Source organism: Juglans microcarpa x Juglans regia, chromosome 6D, assembly GCF_004785595.1.
Source record: "Juglans microcarpa x Juglans regia isolate MS1-56 chromosome 6D, Jm3101_v1.0, whole genome shotgun sequence".
NCBI lineage: Eukaryota > Viridiplantae > Streptophyta > Magnoliopsida > Fagales > Juglandaceae > Juglans > Juglans microcarpa x Juglans regia.
In genome coordinates this window covers 32,855,376-32,867,896 of record NC_054604.1, presented here as the reverse complement: position 1 = coordinate 32,867,896, position 12,521 = coordinate 32,855,376, and the positions used below count along the sequence as shown (strand labels likewise).

Below are 12,521 nucleotides of genomic sequence, written 5' to 3'. Positions count from 1 at the left end.
AATAGGGATACTAATAACATCGATTTGAAACGATCAACAAGACAATCAAAACCGAGCTAATTTACCCAAAGTTTATAGCTAATTAAAATCAAAGGGGAACAAGAAAACCATGCTCCCCCTGAAGCTACTTCTTCTTCTTCTTCTTCTTCTGATGGGTTTGTGGTCGAAAATGAGAAATCAGCTTCTAATCTCAGGTCGGGTCGGCCCATATCGGGTTGCTTTTTTCTTGAATCGGGTCAAGTCGGGGCCCAAACATGAACCGAATTGGTCTGGTTGCAACCCTAATAATTAGATAAGATGAGTTGAAAATCTTTTTATATCTAATTTAATTGGGAAATTCAAGACTTCATGCTTAACTTTTTTTTTTTATGAATAGTATAAAGTTTTTTTTTATGCACAATAACTAATGTGGTTGTGATGCTTTTCACTTCCTGTAGTATAGACAATATAATAATGGTTTCCAAATGATGCCAGTATGAATAAAAACCTTAGTTTGGCATTTTCCTTGTCTTCCTTAGCTACGTTTGGATGTTGAGTTGAATTGAGTTCTTTATGAATAATAATGAGTTGAGATAGTAGAGTGAGTTTTGTGGGGTCCACCTAAGATGAGTTTAAATATGTTTGGATATTAAGATCAGTTTAGATGTATTTATAGGAAGTTGAAAAAAATTATAGGTCCCACGTGTAAAGAAGTGTTGAACTTAAAAATGTTGTAGGTCCCACATATAAAAAGATTTTGAGTTGAGATGAGTTTAGTAATTTGAGAGTTAAGTATTTGGATGTTAGATTTAGTTTAAAAATAGACTGAACTGAGTTAAACTCAGATGAATTTAACAACTAAATAGGACATTAAATGACGTGGTTTTATAGTCAACAAAGGGTTTTATGGGCATTTGGCATTGTAATGTTCATGTAGTGGAAGTCTACATCATCTTCATCGATTCTTAAACATTGAAACAGATCAAGCGTTCTCCATGATTTTTGTTCCCAGTGAATATGCAAAAATGCGCAGTGCGATGTACAGCATTAGCAATGGAACTCTTTTGACAATAAAGCAAAAGAGAGAGAGCAATAAAAGCAGGCTGCTCTCTTTTCATCCTTTAATTATATTTTACTTTGCAATCGGTAGAAAGGGATTTCTGTTTACAACATTCCCGCATATTCGAGCTAATTACATATTCAAGCTAATTCCACCACTCCAAGAATGTATAGGCTTCTTAGCTAGATTTACTATGCCATATATATGCTTAACGCCAGAACCACGGACTTCTGAAGTTTAAAAAAACTTGAATCTCGATCAAAGTTTCGAAATGGTTCTTGTCAGGGATAGCAATCATTTATTTATAAAATTAGGAATATCTATATATATATATATATAGATATGCTACTTCGTATTTATTGAGTTCTGACAATAAGTAGCATATGGATACACCAAGTTGTACTGCTATGCTACATAATTAATAACAAAGACCAAGAACTACTTCCTCAAAGTTGAAACCGAAGCAGCAGACTTGCAAACAGGGAGATCCTCCTCAACATTACTTCCTCAAAAGGTTCAGACAGAAGCAGCAGGCTTGCAAACAGGGAGATCCTTCTCAACATTAGGTGGGAACCGAAGAATAGGGTTGCTCTCAAAGAAATTTACCGAAAGTAAAGAATCTTTTATTTTCTTTTTTTCCCCTTATATTACCAAAATGTTTAAATAACCACGATTTTTATTTCTGCGCAATAAACCAGAAGTGTTTAAAAAAAATAGTGAGTATACAAGTACCGTGCAATCATTTTGAAAAATAGTATAGTTTATTATTAAAAAATTAGTTTTTTTATTTAGCTTCGTCTCTACCCCTGCTCGCTCAACCCTTGGTTTTAGATTTATTTCTGGTTTCTCTTTAAATTTTCCGGTGATAGTAACAAGTTGTTCTGATCTGCTGCTTGTCGGCCATATTCGACCGCCACACGCCTCTTCAATGGTCTCCCCAGCTGCTGATTTGTCAAATGATGGAAGCAATCTGTCGAAGCAAGTGGCGCGTGTGGCTCACGCGCAGCTTATACTATGCATGGGCATTATGTGCCGCCGCACCAGAGAGAGTTTCCTGCCGCCACACGTGACACCATCGAGGCCAGTAGCTTCAGATCTTTCAAATTTGCGTGCTCCTTTGTTGCTTAGTGTGGCGCATATCCCACACACGCCACCACCGTCAGTGGTGGTCCTTTGCTGGTGTATCGGGTCATTTTCAAGTTGCTATTCTCATATGTTCCTGATTTTCCTAACCAGCAATCAAGACGATATGGTCGTGATAATCTCTTATAGTTAGACCAAATCAACAAAATGCAGCGCACCCATCTTGACTGCGGCTTTTAGTCATATGATTATAGTCTGTTTATCAGACTATGTTAAAACCGCTTTAGAGCGGCTTCCCCTTGTGGGAATGGGTTGGAGTCAAGCTTTTGGCTTACCCTGTTTTTTTATTTTTATTTTTTTTCGATGTTGCTTTTGCTTGTTTTGGAAAGATTGTTAGGGATTCCCACCACTGAATCTTGTATCCTTGTAACTGTTTAGTTTATCTATGTAATGCTTAACTTGTCGAGAGGAAAAAAAAAACAAAAACAAAAATAAATTAAATGTCTCCGAAATTTAAAATAATAATAGGAGATTTGCTACTCATCATCTCATATACCACACTCCATACTTACTTTTATTTTTTTAATTTTGTTTTTAATTGTTTTTTATTTTATTCCTCCTAAACTAATTGAGTTCTTCTACTCATCATTCATACATTACATATTGGGTAAGAAAAAAAATTAAAATTTAAAAAATCATATGTGGTGTATCGTGTATAGTGTGAAGATGATGAGTAAAATTTTTTCACTTCCAATAATTGCTTATGAAACCAATGTCATGCAATTCGATCATAAGGTGCCATGAGTTGAAATCAACTCTCAATCCAAACGGTGCCATGAGTCTCGAAGTTGTAAGTTTCGCATATTTGTTTTCTTAAAGTAGGATATATCATTAAAAATTATATTTTTTATATATCTAAAATCTATCTATTTTTTTAAAAAAGAATATATAAAAATAGGAAATTTTAAAATTCTATAAATTATTTTCCTATAATAATAATACGAACGAGACAATTAGCATAATTATAAAATTTTGAAATTGATTTGATCGAAACCATAAGGTCATAAATAACTAAATAATAAAAATTATTTTTTTATAAGTAATACAATGAATTATTTATATTTTAAATAATTTTTTTAAAATCTTGCTAAATTGAGGCACAAAATCTGTTTTGAGGCCTCATTTTAAGTTGTTGTTGTAAATATAAATTCACAAAAATTATATTTAAAGATTTTAAATAAAATCGTATTTTATTGAAAAGTTTAAAAATATTTCATATAATAATTTATATTTTATTGTATTATAATTACAAATAACTGATTTAAATTTCACCTTATTCCTGAAGTTCTATCGAGCCGCTTGATAGTGGGTTATATATAATATAAAGATAAACGTACAAAAAGAACGAACTAGGTGACAAAAGCATGCATGCATGCGTGTATTTTTTTGTAGAGTAATTTTATATATGGTTATAGAGTGTCTAAGTATCGTGTAGTCATTTTAAAAAAGAGTAATATCTACTATTAAAAATATAATTTTCTTTTCATATAAATTTCATATTTATCTATTTTTTTTCAAAATGATTGTGCGATGCTTAAATACTCATGATTGTAACTATTAATTCCCTTTTTTTGTAAGACTCTGCTATATTATAAAATACAAGCTTTATGTATAAGACAGAATTTTCGATGGCAGAGAAACCACTCCGCGAAGAAGATGGAAAATTTATCACATGGCGACGGTGCAGTCTCATCTCAGACATCAGCACATTGAAAAAATACAACGTTGAAACCACGAACAAAGAATTTATGCAACACTGATCCCAACAAAGACAAAAACTTTCACATAAGCATGATGTTCTCTTAACCCTTTTTTCCCCTTTTGAAAATGTGGTTTTTGATCTTTCTAGATCTTCCCCCGGCCCGCCAGTCAAAACTAAAATATTATGACTTCAATTAAAAAATGATAATAATATTTTTGATATATTCTAATTATCGAGATAGATTAAAAAAAAAAAACAAAAAACACAAATATATGACTTGAAACAAAATTGATATCAAATCTTAATAATTAAATAATAAAATAGATAAAAAAATGTCGTTGATCTCTAACGTTTCTTTTCATTTCGAAATTAGGTTTGCCTGATGCTCAAACTCTAAATTATCATAACTAAAAGATTATACCTTACCCGGGGAGAAATAACAAAACATACTCCAATGATCTAATTATCAATATATATAATTAAAATTAGATGATACGACACAATCTTAATCATCAAATCAAAATGCATTGTTTATGTGCATTAAAAATTCTTTAGACTAATGCTATTATGTTCCGTAATTTCTACCACTCACTAATTTACCCTTCGTAAAATGTGACAGACTTATTAGAAAGATTAAAAAAAAAAATACATATTCAAAATAAAATGTCCTTCGAAAATACAAAAAGAGAAACACTAAAAAGCCTACATTCACTCTATTCGTTTCTCTAACATCTTAATTATATCAAATTGGTGGTGTACTGTACGTAATTAATTGTATAATTAATTCCTTAAACAAAATAATTAATTGTGTACTGGAAAGTCCGCATGCTGGAGGCACGGGTAGTGGAAAGACAAAATTTTGGAGTAAAGATTTTGGAATCAAGATTTTTTTCCGGGTCATAAAGCGATAAAGATTGTTAGTGCGGTGGGGGAAGTGCTCGGTCCAAATTACAAGCCAGCGTCCGTGGGGTATTTTTTGACTGCTTGGAGGAGTCCGTAATAGATCGGTTTCCACGAACTGAGTCGACTCGTAGGACTTTGAAGTTGTACTATAATGCTACGTGTCGATCATTAAGAAATTTTTTTTATTAATGTATCAACATCTTTACTATTTTTAGTGTATTTAAAATTTTTATTTTTTTATTATTTTTTAAAGTATTTTTTTAACATTCTTAACTATTAAAAAAAAAATTAAAAAAAATATACAACTTCACTAATAATCACTTATTTAACTAACATGAGTCACATATATGATTGATTAAGTAAAAGGAAAAGGACCCGATAAAAGGAAAAGGACCCGATCCCTAATTTTTATTTTTTTCCGTTCGAATGGGTAGTTGTTTGAATGTTTTCCATAAATATTTTATCCGTTCGAATGTCCTACGAATCCCGTTCCAACGGTAAAAAATATTTCATTAGTTATTATTGTATTTGTTATATAACATAGTATTTATACTTTATATACTTATACTACTTATATAATGTAGTATTTATACTACTTATATAATACTTATACTTAATTATATACATATATTTATACAATACATTTATTCTACTTATATATATACTTATGGGAGAAAGTGTTGCGGACACATCAACTGCAAGTGAGGCGGGTCGTAACATGTTCCAACACTTGTGGAATGATTCACAACGTTAGTAATATCTAGGATGCAAAAGACATAGTCAGTTGTGAGACTACTTCACAAAAAATTCATGTGTAGAATATATGTTAAGGCGGTTGATATGTTACTTGAAATTTTTAAAAAAGCACTTTCATCGGATAATACATTGCCTCGAAACTTCTATGAAGCTAAGCAGTTGAAGCGATGTCTAAGGTTTGACTATAATATCATAGATGCATGTAAGAATAGTTGTGTCCTAGTCTGACAAGAGAATGAACAGTTGAAAGAGTTTCTCATGTGCCATAAATCAATATGGACATCAGAGAAGCAAAATATACCGCAAAAGGTGGTATGCCACTTTCCATTAAAACCGAGATTTCATCGGTTATTTATGTCACGTGCAATGGCTATAGTCATGTCATGGCATTCGTCAGATAGAGTTAGGAATTATAATATTTTGTCACATCCTGCCGATTCTAAAGCATGGAAGGAGTTTGAATTCAAACATCCATGGTTCGCTGTAGAACCTCGTAATGTGCATCTTGGGGGCTAGCAATAGATGGATCTAATCCTTTTGGAAATATGAGTATTTCACATAATACTTGGCCGGTTGTACTTATGCCGTACAATTTATCACCATGAAAATGTATGAAAAATCTACATTTCATGATGAGTTTGCTCATTCCTGATCCGAGATCACTCTAAAATGATATAGACGTACATTTACAACCATTGATTGCTAAGTTGAAAGATTTATGGGAGAATGGGGTCAACACATTTGATGCATCAACAGGTACTTCGTTCAAGATGCATGCTGCAATCTTATGGACAATAAATAATTTTTTCGTATATGAAAACTTGTCAGGTTGGAATACTAAGGGGAAAATGGCATACCCGACATGTAACAAACACACACAATCCGAGTGGCTTACATATGGGAGGAAACTATACTTTATAGGTCATCGTCGCTATTTACCTGTTGATCATAGATGGCATGGAAACTCTAGAATGTTTGATGAAACTGTTGAACTGGGGCACCCTCCACCATATATGTCTGGGCAAGATGTACTTGCACAATTGGTGCATGTGGCTAGTAAAGAATTCAGTAAAAAATAATGGAAGCGAAAGCGAACTGAGAATGACTTGAATTGGACAAAGAAGAGCATATTATTTGAACTCCCATACTGGTCGACGTTAAAATTGGGGCATAGTCTCGATGTTATGCATATTGAGAAAAATATATGCGAGTCCGTATTGGAAATATTGATGTCAATTGAAGGGAAGACAAATGTTACTTTAAATTCAAGGAAGGATCTGAAATGATTGGGAATCAGACAATAAATGCACTTGCAAGAATATGATTCGTCTGTCTACATGCCAATTGGTTGATATACACTCTCAAAGAATGAAAGGGTTAGCTTTTGTGAGTAGTTAATGAAAATTAATTACCAGTTAGGCCTTGAATCTAACAAGGTGTGTGGAGACAAATGATTGGAAAGTCACTGGATTAAAAAGTTATGATTGTCATGTATTTTTACAACATGTATTGCTAGTTGGTATTCGTGGGTACTTGACGAGAGATATACTCATGGCTTTGACTGAGCTAGGTGTATTTTTCAAAGATTTATGTGTTAGAACATTGAATGTAGAAGCTTTGAACCGTATGAAACGAAAAATTACTATAATATTGTGTAAACTGGAGAGTATTTAACGACCATCATTCTTTGATATCATGGTTCACTTAACCGTTCATTTGTCACATGAGGCTTAACTTACAGGACCAGTTCAATATAGATGGATGTATCCTATTTAAAGATTCTTTGAAAAGTTAAAATGCACAGTAGGTAACAAGGCTCGCCCAAAAGGGTCAGTTGCATAAACTTATATTGGCGATGAGTGGCATACATTTTGTTCAAAGTACTTCCACGAAGTTGATACGAGATTTGATTGGCCAAAAAGGAACTTTGTCAACCAAGCAAGACAAAAGAATGTCTTTTCTGTATTTTAACAATACGTACATCCACTTGGTGCAGAGCGTGATTATGATTTGTCTAGAGGAGAGTTTGAAAAAATTTAGTAGTACGTGCTAAATAATTGCCATGAGATAGAAAACCACTTGAAGTAAGTTCTCCTTATTTAATAATTTATATTGGAAGGATCTTGAAAAAATCTATGCAAGTTATAAATTATATACTATATTTCTACTTCAGTGATCATATTAACATTTTTTTTTAAAGAAGAGACAGTAGCCACATGTCAAATAGTAGTCCCGTCCCAAGTTTATTAAAAAATCCCTTACTTGTAGCGGAGGAATACTGTGGTACAAAAAAAACTTTGGAAGATTACATCAAACACTCTCAAACACCAACCACCAAAAACCAAAATAGAAACAACTCTAAACAAGCCTAATAACCACTAAATAAACCTAGAGAACCGACCTCTAAACATGCCTAAACAAACCTCTCAACATGCCTAGCAAAAACAAAAAGCTAAATCCGAATGTAAGCTAGACCCAACAAAGCCTCTAATATGACACGGAAGACTTTGAATATCCAGGTAAAACATATCCACACCCTGCGCACCTTCCTTAGCTAAGGAATCCGCCACTAAGTTCCCTTCCCTAAAGCAATGGTGACACTCAATTTCCATCACCTCAAGATGATCAACAATAAGTTTCCAAAAATTCCACAAATACCAGAGGGAGCATCTCCTGTAATTAACCCAGAAAATAACCACCTGAGAATTACAATCAACATCCACCTCCCTCCAACCGGCAATTCTGCAGATATGAAGCCCTTCTAGCAAGGCACGAAGTTCAGCCTCTATAGTGGTACATGATCCAAAAGATTTAGAGAAAGTAAAAATAATTTGACCACCCATGTCACAAAGCAGTCCACCACCACCTCCACTCCCCAGATTTCCTAGAATACTCTCATCCACATTCAGTGATTATATTAACTTGCTCAAAGAACAAGGAGCAATTGATATAGACAAGAAACATGAAGAAGAATTCCCTAAATGATTTGAACAGCGAGTAATGACTTATATTATACATTTTTTTAGTTAATTTCTTTTTTAATCTAGTGATTGTTTAGTTATATATACGTTCATACTGTATTCAATATGTAGGTTGTGCGAATAAATGGTAGAAATCATAACGATGTCTTGGACAAACTGTATGCATTGATGTGTGGTCCATCAAGACGCACATGCGCATATTCTGCGTGTATTTCTTGAATAAGTATCACACAATGAATCGATAGTGTTATAGAAAATCTCAAAGAGATGAAAAATTATTTTTAATATTATTTTTATTTTAAGATTTAAAAAAACTAAAATATTTATTTTGTTTTATGTTAACATTTTAAAAAAAATTATAATAATTAAAAAATTAGGTGAGAAAGTTGCCAAAACTCATTAAAATTAGGTTGTGTTTGGATGTTGAAGTGAGTTGAGTTGAGAAGATAAAATATTGTTAGAATATTATTTTTTAATATTATTATTATTTTGAGATTTGAAAAAATTAAATTATTTATTATTTTATATTAAAATTTAAAAAAATTATAATGATGAGTTCAAATGAGTTAACGATCAAACGAAACCTGACTCGTGTTGAAAAACACGTTGTACGACTGCTTGAGAGATAGTTGCAAAGGACTTTACTGCTGGGAGTGCCATCGTCTATCACGTGATACTGAGGTACTGGTTCATGCTTTTAGAATATCTTAATGAATAATTGTTTTTACTAACTATATATTAGATGCCAATATATGGTAGCGTCCAACCCTCTTTCGCCGCCTACTTTGACTGCTTGACCACGAAATTCTTTGAAACAGCTTGTACAGAGTGTGCCTTTAATATCGTCACAAAGAGATGATAGCCACCCAAGGATCGATATAGAAAGGTCATATGCTTGAAGGCTTAAGTGTATGTATGTTCCACGACAATCCATTTAATCAGAAAATCAAAGCTTTCCTAATGGCTTACACAACGTGTCTTAGCATTCTTAATTCAATCCGAAATTGCAGACCCTTTACATTAATCCCATCTAAACAACCTGTCTCAGCTTTAGCAAGAGGGAAAGGTGGCAATGTACCTCATCCTTTCCAAAGTATGGCTCCCGAAGAAAACTTAAATATTGACTCTACTATTGTTCGACGATCAGCAAATTATCATCCTATCATTTGGCATTATGATTACATCCAATCATTAAGAAGCGAATATGTGGCAAAGTGTACGATTCTATTTTCTTATTGTTTGTCTCGATAGTTTTTGTAATTATTGTTGGATTATCCCAAAATTCATTTAATTTGTAGGGGGAGTCATTCACACGAAAAATCAATAAGCTGAAGGGAGAAGTAGCACTGATGTTTCATAAAGTGATGGAGCCACTCGAACTTACTGATATCTTATAAAGACTTGGAGTATCTTATCACTTTGAGGATGAAATAAGAAGGATATTGGAAAATAAACACAATACTCATCATAACGGTGATGTTTGCAAGAAGCAAATTAAGTTTATACTGTTGAGTTTAGACTGTTGAGACAACATGGATATGATGTACCTCAAGGTACAAAAAACATACTAGTAATGCTTTAACAAAAATAAATAAATATTGGATTCATTATCCCTCATTTATTTTTAACAATTGTTGTTTTTTGTTGATTGCAGAGACTTTCAAAAGTTTTATCAATGAAAATGGGGATTTCAAAGAATGTCTTTGTGTTGATATCGAAGGGATTCTAGCTTTGTATGAAGCCTCGTTCCACTTGAGACAAGGTGAAAGTATTTTGGAGAAAGCAAGTGATTTTGCAACCAAACATCTTAAAGAGTACGTGGATCAGAGCAAAGATCAATATCTTTGTATGTTGGTGAATCACGCCCTAGAGCTTCCATTGCATTGGAGAGTGACAAGGTTGGAAGCGTGGTGGTTCATTGATGCATATAGGAGCAGAGAAGATATGAACCCTACCTTGCTTGAGCTTGCAGAACTGGATTTTAATATGGTACAAGCAGTCCACCAAGAAGATCTAAAAGATCTATCAAGGTAAAAATGCATGTTTATCCTCATTTTGTAACTTGGATCTCAGCCTCAAAAGCTACAAACAGATTCACTTGTTACATATTAGATTAGAGAGGTGAGAAATTGCAATATATGCTATAGTTCTAAAACTAATATTATTTCCTTACCTCATACAAAAGGTGGTGGAGGAGCACTGGCCTTGGAGATTTAAGCTTTTCAAGGGATAGGGTGGTGGAGAATTTTCTATGGGCAGCGGGAGGATTATTTGAACCACAATTTGGAATGAGAGAAAAATGTTAACAAGGCTCGGTACATTGGTGACAGTAATAGATGATGTCTATGATATCTACGGCACTTTAGAAGAACTTGAGCTCTCCACGGATGCTATTGAGAGGTTTGTATTAATGGTAGCACACCTCCAATACTTCAAATATGGCTGCTTATCTTTGATGCAAATGCTTACATGTAATTTTTTTCGTTTGGCCTAGATGGGATGTCAATGCTATGGAACAACTTCCATATCATCTGCAGATTTGTTTCCTTTCCGTCTATAACACAGTTAAAGAAATGGCTTTTGACACTCTCAAGGAAAAGGCCGGATGCAACATCATTTGGTACATGAAAAAGGCAGTAAGGCCCAAACTTTTTTATTCATCATTATTTACACTAGATCAAATTTATTATCTGTTATAACTCTTCTAATTTATTTATCTACCGTAAATCTTTTAGTGGGCAGATCTATGTAGATCGTATGGTGGAGGCAAACTGGTTTTACAACGGATATACACCAAGGCTTCAAGAATACCTTGAATATGGATGGATCACAATAACAATGTCAAATATACTAGTGCATTGTTATTTTTTCGTCACAAATCCCATAACAGAGGAAGCCTTGGAATTATTGAAAGAGTATCCCGATATAATTCGTTTGTCATCATTCATTATTCGACTTGCAGATGATCTTGGAACATCTACGGTATGCAAAACCACACTATCCTATTTCTTTTATCCACAATTTTTTGGGCTACTTCACATGTACATAGGATAACATGTTTCTATGTGTTTTATAACCTAGGACGAGTTAAAGAGGGGGGATAATCCTAAATCAATCCAATGCTACATGAAAGATACCGGCGCTAGCGAGGAAGATGCTCGTCAACACATGAGGTCCTTGATTAGTACAACATGGAAGATGATTAATGGAGAATGCTTTGCAACTTCTCCATTCTCTGAAACATTTATTAAGATTGCAATTAACATGGCAAGGGTATCCCAATTTATGTACCAGTATGGAGATGGTCATGGCATTGGAGACCGCGAAACTAAGGACCGTGTGCAAGCATTGTTTATTCATCCCATTCCTATAACAAAGAGTTGATGAATGATTGTTAGTGTTACTAAATTACATATAAATATCTAGATCTCTACCTTTTCCTCTTTATAATTTCTTATATTTAGATCAAACTAGATCATGTGTACTCAAAGGTAACTTGTCTTTATCTCACTAGTAATAACGCTCCCTGCGAAAATAAATGATGTACGAGTACTCAAATCAAAATTCGCTTGTTTTTCTTGGAAATATTATAGATATATTGTATGCTATATATTTCTTTTTTGAAATGCTATCACTGCATACGATGGAGATCAAGCCGAATTCATTTCTGAAACATGCATGGTGCGTGCATGTAACTACTATATATGATCGTCACGTGTACGTTAGCATGCATTAATTAATGCGCGCGCCTTTGTTTTAATGTTTAAATCCTATTATAAGTTAAAGTTTCTATTTATGAAATCACTACGTACGTGCAGCTTCTTTATTGTACGCACATTCATCTCAAAGCATGGACTGAAGAGGAACAATATTTATTAGCTGGTGGAGTCATACCCAAGAAAAGTTGAAAAGTTGACAGGAGAAAATTAAGTCATGACAATGATGTTTCATAAATTGGTGCACGGAACCTTAATTTAAAGCAACTCGATTGAGTTGA

The 12,521-nt window shown here is 33.4% G+C and overlaps 1 pseudogene; it reads left to right on the top strand.

Annotated features, from left to right (window-relative positions):
• Positions 1-9,484: 9,484 nt before the first annotated feature.
• LOC121235551 lies at positions 9,485-11,908 on the top strand (annotated as a pseudogene).
• The last annotated feature ends 613 nt before the right edge of the window (positions 11,909-12,521 follow it).